This window comes from Halichoeres trimaculatus, unplaced genomic scaffold (assembly GCF_033239565.1).
Source record: "Halichoeres trimaculatus isolate MK-OKI-2021-1 unplaced genomic scaffold, fHalTri1.1 fHalTri1_scaffold_8, whole genome shotgun sequence".
Taxonomy (NCBI): Eukaryota; Metazoa; Chordata; class Actinopteri; order Labriformes; family Labridae; genus Halichoeres; species Halichoeres trimaculatus.
In genome coordinates this window covers 37,969,757-37,977,800 of record NW_027437186.1, presented here as the reverse complement: position 1 = coordinate 37,977,800, position 8,044 = coordinate 37,969,757, and positions in this window count along the sequence as shown.

The window sequence follows — 8,044 nt, the reverse complement described above, 5'->3', positions numbered from 1 at the left end:
TCTTCTGCTGCCATCTCATCTACTGAGAACACTGCACAGCTACATCTTCATAAAGCATCCAGAGCATTTACTGTTTTATTATCACTTATCTCTGTTTGCATACAGCATCAGCACTGATAAGCTCTTTTTTATCACTTTAAACAGGAACAAGAACAAATGCAGAATAGAATAGAATAAAACTTTATTGTCATTGTAACAAGTACAACGAAATTGAAGTCACAGCAGCTCTGTTAGCTCTGTTAGCCATGTCTGTGAATAGCATGATGCTACTCTGCCCTCTGGTATTCCCTCTGTTGCTGGGTTAGCACAGCTAGCTCGTCCATCTTATTGGAGATAGATCTTACGTTCCCAATAACGATGGATGGAAGGACAGGTCCATGTCCTCACTTCTTAGCTCACACCTGAGAACCAGCACGTCGTCCTCACCTCCTTCTCCTCACCTTGTGGGAAACATCCGGCCTAGCACCAGTTAGCATTGACATGCTACAGGCTGCTAACAGCTGATTTCACATGTAAACAATGCAGCCATGGTTACATGTAGGATCTCCAGACAAACACAGGAGAAAAGTAGTAAAATTATCACTGAAGACACTAAAAGTTTGGTGTCCATGACCAACAAATGAGCCACACAAAGTAATGATCCACTCCAAATACAGAGATTATGAAAAAGAGGCAAAAAAATTACAAGAAATGGACAAAGACAAGGGAGCTGCTGCAAAAGGCAGCCAAAGCCAACAGGGCGGCGCCTAGCAACCAATAGAAACAATATGAAAACAACAACATCAACAATAGAAAATGTTAGATTAGATTAGATTAGATAGGAACTTTCTTAATCCTTTGGGAGGGTTACCTCGGGAAATTCAGATTCCAGCAGCAAGTAACACCGTAGTACAAAAAAGGATGTGCAGAATAGATAAGAGTAGAAAGAAGATAAATAAAAACACAGGTTCTATACAGCAAAATACAAAATAAATACAAACAATAGCAATTATAATAATGATAATAATAATAAAAATAATCAAAATAATCAAAATAATAATAACAAAAATAATAAAAATAATGGCAATAATAATAATAATAATAATAGTGACAATATTAGTGATAATAATAATAATATCAATAATCATATCAATAATAATCATACTACTACTACTAATAATAATAATAATAAAAATAATAGTAGTGATAGTTGTAGCAGCATCAATGGGGTTACACCTCAGCTTATCATTCCAATTAGTGCTAAACATCATAATTTAGCTAAATGCTAACAGTTTGTATGCAAAATAATGTTGAGAGTCATTTAAACACCTGGTGATATTACGACATGACCAGCTTTGCTCCGACAAGCAACGAGTAAAACTCAAAATGGAATATCACAGGAGTTATTTGCTATCTTGACTTTTTTTTAACAAACAAAATAAACAGTCACCTTTTCATGGAAACAATGGCCCCGTCCTGTTTTTAGTTTTTGTTACCAAATGTAATCATAAATGATGCAGTTGCAGGTCTGCTGCCGGTGGCCATTTGTGTAATCCGATGTACAAGTGATACCGCTCGATGCGTAAAGTGGTTACCATGGTTACCATGAAAAAGAAAAAGGAATCACATTAAGCTCGTCAGAGTTTCCTCTAACTTAACACGCCAAAAAAGAAAACAATGATTGTTCACACGTCATAAAACACAAGCCAGGGTCCAGTCTGAAGTCTAGTGAGCAGGAGTCCAAGTCTTAAGTCAGTTAAAGTCACAAACTCCACTCCCCATCTCTGATGTGTGTGTGTGTGTGTGTGTGTGTGTGTGTGTGTTTAAAGGTGCTTTACCATTAGTGTCTGTGTCTCCATCTCCTGGTTTATCCTGATGTTGAACGCTAACCTCTAAAAACAGTTAAACTCCTTTCTGATTTTTCTTCCAAGCGTCTCGTTTTGACAGTAGCCAAAGAAAACACCCTGCACCACTCTCCACCTTCCTCTATCAGTGCGTTTGGTGAAAAGTTGAACTTTACAGCAAGAAAAATGGGTCAAGTCGTCTTTTCCACACAGGAAACACACAGCGAGCTTTCTGCTGATCTGCTGGGTGAAATATTTCCCTCAAATACCTTTCGTCAGTTTGTCTATTTAAAGAGATAAAGTGGGATTTGCTCTAACTCAGAAAATCTCTGGCTGAACTGCTCCTCACCTCTGCTTTGGGCACAAGAAACGTCTGGACACAAAGGCTCTTGTGCAATCAGCGTCTGAATGGAGCACACATTAGGAGAAAATTACACCAACGCTTCCTGAGCTGGAGAAACTTTCAGTGCAGTTTTATCTCACTCTGCTCGCTCAGGCACTCAGGAAAAATTAAATGTGATTCAATTACTTCAATATTTCTTCATCTGGAAGGTTTCAATAAGTCAAAGCTGGAAATAAAAGCAAGTTTGGACTGCTGTCATTTCCGATTTCATTTAAAGGTAGAGTCTGCAGGATTTTCCTAAGAAATAAAACATCAACTTTTACAAGAAAAAAACCTGCTAAATCGTCTCCTCGGGGCCTCTAAACGTGTGTGTCAGTGTCTGCGTCTGCCTCAACCCCCTCCTCTGCCTGGATGTTGATGTTTTGGTTGTGTCAAAACGTTTCTTGGCAGAGAGTCAACATCAGCCAATCACAGCAAAAGTTGCTCTTTGTTGGGCGTGCCAATAGTATTCTAAATATTTATCTAAGATCTCAAATCTTTAGCAAAGATTTCTAAATGCTAGCTAACATGCAAATTCACATTCTCGCCCCTAGGAAGCACCAAAATAAGAGTTTGAGGAAGCGGCACAGCCAAGTGGGAATTTGATAAAGTCAAACATAGTCGGCTAAATCAGCTGTTGGAAAAAAAAATGTACCAAATGCAGTGATGGCGCTGTTGAAGCTCCCATCTCCTGCTCCTTTCCTCAGTTTAATCTGGATCACTGATGTCTTCATGAAATGGTAGTAACATGTTTTGGTCCAAAAAGCCAATAAATCAAGCACAGCAGCATTGTTTCCAGGCTCTCATAGCCCCTCTGTTCAGAACGCTCTGATTTAGTGGGCGTGGCCTTCATATGTAAATGAGCCACCGCTGATACCGCCCCGCTCTTCCACGTCACTGAGAGCGGCGCCACGAGCTCCGAGTGCACAATGTTTAGAAAACAGAGAAGCTCCTTTACCGTAACATTACAGGCTAAAACAACAGGCTAACTGCAGCTAAAGTTAGCATCCTGAAGCTAACACAGAGACAGGGGGGACACTGAGGAAAAGCTCTTCCATCTGCTCCACAGCACACAGCATTTAAAATACTCACATTTCCAGGGTCCCAGGTTTGTTGGAGGATGGTTGGTAATGCGCCTGGATTCAGGACCAGTCTATTGGCTAGCCCTCTGTTGGACTGTCCAAAGTTGGAAAAGCAGTCGGCCGTGAAGTGACTAGCACACACATGCTCAGTTTTACTGAGTGTAGCTGGAACATTTCCTGATAAATGAACTCTAGACACTTAGTCTGTCTTCTTCTGAGATGGGAAGCTTGAGCATGGAGCTATGTGGCTGATTACAGCCAAAAACAGAGCAGTGATGGCTCTGACGTCTGCAAATCCCCACAATCCAAACAGCTGGTTTTAGGTCAGGATTTTACATTCACAAGCTCTACTAAGAACAGGTTTGGTCATTAAATATCACATTTTGTGGGCTGGGAGGAAAGACAAAGACCCACACATTTCACTAAAAGACTTAATAAAGTGATTTTTGCAGAATATGGGACCTTTAACCGCCTTCTTTCTCTAAAATCATTGAACCTAACCCCTGAACTGATCCAGTATTTTCAAAGTTCACCAAGAAAGTTTTCCTTGAGTTGATTAAAACTCACTCTGCTGCAGCCTCGGCACAAAGTCTGCAACACATTTTGTCAGAGTTTGGAGCACTCTCTATTCTCTGTGCAGCTGAAATTCTCCATTTCTGCGTCGCTACAGTCAGGAAAACTGATTTATTTTTGTATTTTTTGTAACTGATGTTATCTTGATTTCACTCTGCTTTGATGCCTGTGTGTGTTTCCACCAGAAGTCAGCATGTAGGAAGTGCTTTGTGACCTCTGTGCTCGTGGCCTGAAGGCAGCCTTTACTCTGAGCAGCACCCAGCGCCGCCGCTCGCCGCCGTTGATTGCGTGTGTGTTCAGAGAGCCCTTGATGTGATGGATGAATGAAGGGCACAACACGGCGCTCTGGGCCCGATTGTGTTTCACCTCAGTCAGCGCGTTGCCAATACAAACCTGGACAGGCAAAGACAAACAGGAGGGAGGCCAAGGAGTCACTCTGGCCTCAGGAGAGGAACCAGCGTTGAGCTCGTTAGGCTTTGGAGGGACGCACGCCGTTGGTCTGAACACATCAATATCCTTAATGCACGACTCAGCCACTCAATCCATCAGTAATCGTCAGGAGCAGCCGTAAACGAGGCCGTTAGCTTGTCAAACACTCGCACCAGTTGGGTCATGGGCTAACGTGGATCCATTTAGAGAGTAAACAGGAAGTCAAATCATCCGTCATGTTCCTACACGTGTGAAGTCAGGCTGTAAGCGCCCGTGGCTCTTCCTCCACCCTCCCTCCTCGTTAGCGTAATGCTCTGAAGGTAAACAGCGATCTGCTTTCTGCTGCGCGCCTGTCGTCACGTCCCCACTCATCACCACTGCTGAATATTTCTGTCGTTTTCTGATGGATCCAGGCGAATGGTTCAACGCTCAGATGTTACATTTGATCTGGAGATCTTCAAACGTGCTCCCCATAAATCCTCAGATGCAAATCACAGGCCCGGAGGATTGCTGCGGTGCCTCCAGGTCTGCAAGCAGTTTGATGGGGAGAAACTCAAAAGAATAATCATGGTTTTAGGGAATGAAAACTGAGAGCGTGGCCAAGCAGGATCCTCTGAAGTGCTTCCGTATGCGTCCCGAGGTGGAGAGCCTGTGATTTCAGCGCTGGGCCTGAGCCGTCTGTGTTCTGAATTCATATCGTTCCTCTGATTATCCCCCAGATCCGCCTCATTAAGTCAGCCTCTCCTCGCTCCGCTGCGATTGTTTCAGTAAGGCTTAAAAGTGGCCTGTTTAAATTTATGCTCCATCCACAACAATAAGAGCCTGTTATTGTGGCCCCCAGGCCCGCTCCTGAAATAGCGCTGGAAGTGTCCGCTCTAATCGCACAGATCAGCGTGAGCCGCTTTGAAAAGAGCTGAAGTCCGTCGCTCTGCAGTTTCCCCGACCACAACAAGCAGCTTTGACTCAGAGCGGGGACTGAACCACGTGGGACCAGATGGTTCCCGGACCTTTGGTGCTGGAGTCAGAGTGAGGATCTGGTTATGAGACACACTTCTTTTCCAGGAGTGTGTGCGCTCCTACAGTCTGGGTTTTTTTCGTCTCTTTTTCATAATCTTTGTATTTGGAGTGAATCATTACTTTGTGTGGCTCATTTGTTGGTCACAGACACCAAACTTTTTGTGTCTTCAGTGATATTTTTACTACTTTTTCTCCTGTGTTTGTCTGGAGATCCTACATGTAACCATGGCTGCATTGTTTACAGGTGAAATCAGCTGTTAGCAGCCTGTAGCATGTCAATGCTAACTGGTACTAGGCCGGATGTTTCCCACAAGGTGAGGACAAGGAGGTGAGGACGACGTGCTGGTTCTCAGGTGTGAGCTAAGAAGTGACGACATGGACCTGTCCTTCCATCCATCGTTATTGGGAACGTAAGATCTATCTCCAATAAGATGGACAAGCTAGCTGTGCTAACCCAGCAACAGAGGGAATACCAGAGGGCAGAGTAGCATCATGCTATTCACAGACATGGCTAACGGAGCTAATGACAATAAGATTCTATTCTATTCTATTCTAAACACATCAGACCTAGCATTGGTTAGCATCTACATGCTACAGGCTGCTAACAGCTGATCTCTTGTGTAAACAGTGTAACCATGGTTACATGAAGGATCAAGGACGATATGCTAGTTTCACGATTTGATTCTATCATCATTTTAGAGCTCAGATTCGATTCAAATTGATTATGATTTTTGTGATTTTTAGTCTGCTTTTTTAAAACCAGACCATGTGAAAAGTTTAACGATGAAGATGATGTCTACAGACTGTATCAGGAGCCATATTTTCCCATAAAATGGACATCACGTGAGTCAGAGAGAAACATTTCGCCCCCTGCTGGAGAAAAGTGGTATTTTTTTTTACAATCTATAAACAAAGACTGAAACGAAGAATTTAAATAAAAAAATAAAATAAAATATATTTTTTTGACAAATAATGATAATGTCAAACAAAAAATCCAGATACATTTGGTATCGACTTTTTCTCCCACCCCTAAAAAACACCACTGCAAACAAACCAGTTTGGTGTCAATGACCAACAAATGGACATAAAAAGGAATGACAGGCTCCAATTATGGAGATAACTTGAAAAAAAAAGGAAGAAAAAAAAAGAAAAGAAGAGAAACTAAGGATTCACTCGCAAGCACAAGAAAGCGGGCACAAGTAATGATCCATGTCGTATGATCGCTGCAACCGCTCCTCTCAACGATCAGCTTTGAAGTATGGACAACATCTCGACGCACAGAGAACTCCATGACGCAATGCGCATCATTTCTGCTTCTTCGTCCTGTATCCATAGAAACAACAGCAGCAACAACAGCAGCAACAACAGTAGCAGCAGTCGCCTTCATTGCAGCGAGGACTTCCTATACTCAAAAGACCAAGATCCCTCGGGAACAGAACATGAGCAGAGCACAGATTAATGCTCCTTTGGATGGAGATATCCTGATGGGCGAATACATGAACAAATATTCATGTTAGAAAAGGAGGAACCCAGGGGGATCTTCAGGTTTGTGTCTCCGTCTTAACAAGAATCACGTCCTTGTGACAGGGAGTGACGGTGCTCATGGGAAACAGAGTCTGTCTCAGAAAAACACCTCTGGTTTAGGATTTTCCTCACAGCACCTTTACACCCTTTAAACCCTGACTGCTCCAGCCTCCTTTAAACATCCCGTCTCCAGAGATCCCTGGCCTGCAGTCCGACAGGGGAAACTTCCTGCAGAGGGACATGTGTCAACACTTCACTCAGGAGATTTTCAGGGCAGAGCTCCTGAGATTAATGGAAATTTTCTGGACTGCAGGTCTAAAAGCAGTGATTCAGAGATGTTAACACGGGGAAACAGCAGAGTTTGATGAGCGTCCAGAGGACTGGGATCCTCTCCCGCTCCTGTTTCTGCAGAATGAAACCCACATGGACCAGGACCAGGCGCAGTGACGGCTTTGAAGGAAGTTTTCTGCTTCTTTTTGGACAGTGAAGCATCGCTGGATCTGTCTGTAGCTGCCAATCTGGCTACGAGCTCATCTCAAGCAGCTCTCAGCCTGCGCAGCATTCCAGCTCATTGTGAGGAGTCATAGGAGTGTGTGATGAGCACCAAGATGTCTTTTCTTCAGAAACCTGGCTGCTGAACCACGCCGCCTGGGAGGAAGGAAGTGGACTCTTTTTCTGAGCTGTGAGACTTTAAAGAAGATGACAGCTGACAGATGCAGCGCTCTTGGTGGCTGCTGGTGCTGTTTGAGGACTTGGACTGGATCGGAGGCGGATGCTCATCAACCACTTGTCATGTGTCTCCTTCACAGAGTACAGCTGAGCGTGAAGTGTGTGGTTTGGCCTCGAGTGTTAGGTTTTTTATTTTGGTCACAATCTCCAGTACTGAATATGAATTATATCCTCTCACTTTATTAATAAATAAAAAAAAAAAAGTATTTATTTATTAGTATTAGTATTTATTTATTTATTTATTTATTTATTTATTTATTCATCTATTTATTTATCTTTTCAAATATTCACAAAAATATAATTAATAGAAAAATAAAATTAAATAAATTAAAATTAAATAAATTAAAAATTAACTTACCACAACCAAAAAAGGCATAGGTTTAAGCAGAGGCTTTTTTTTGCCTATTCTTAATTAATTACTCCAAATTATTCCTCTAAGTCATTTGACATTGAGTCATTTTCATTGTAATCCTTAATCATTTTAT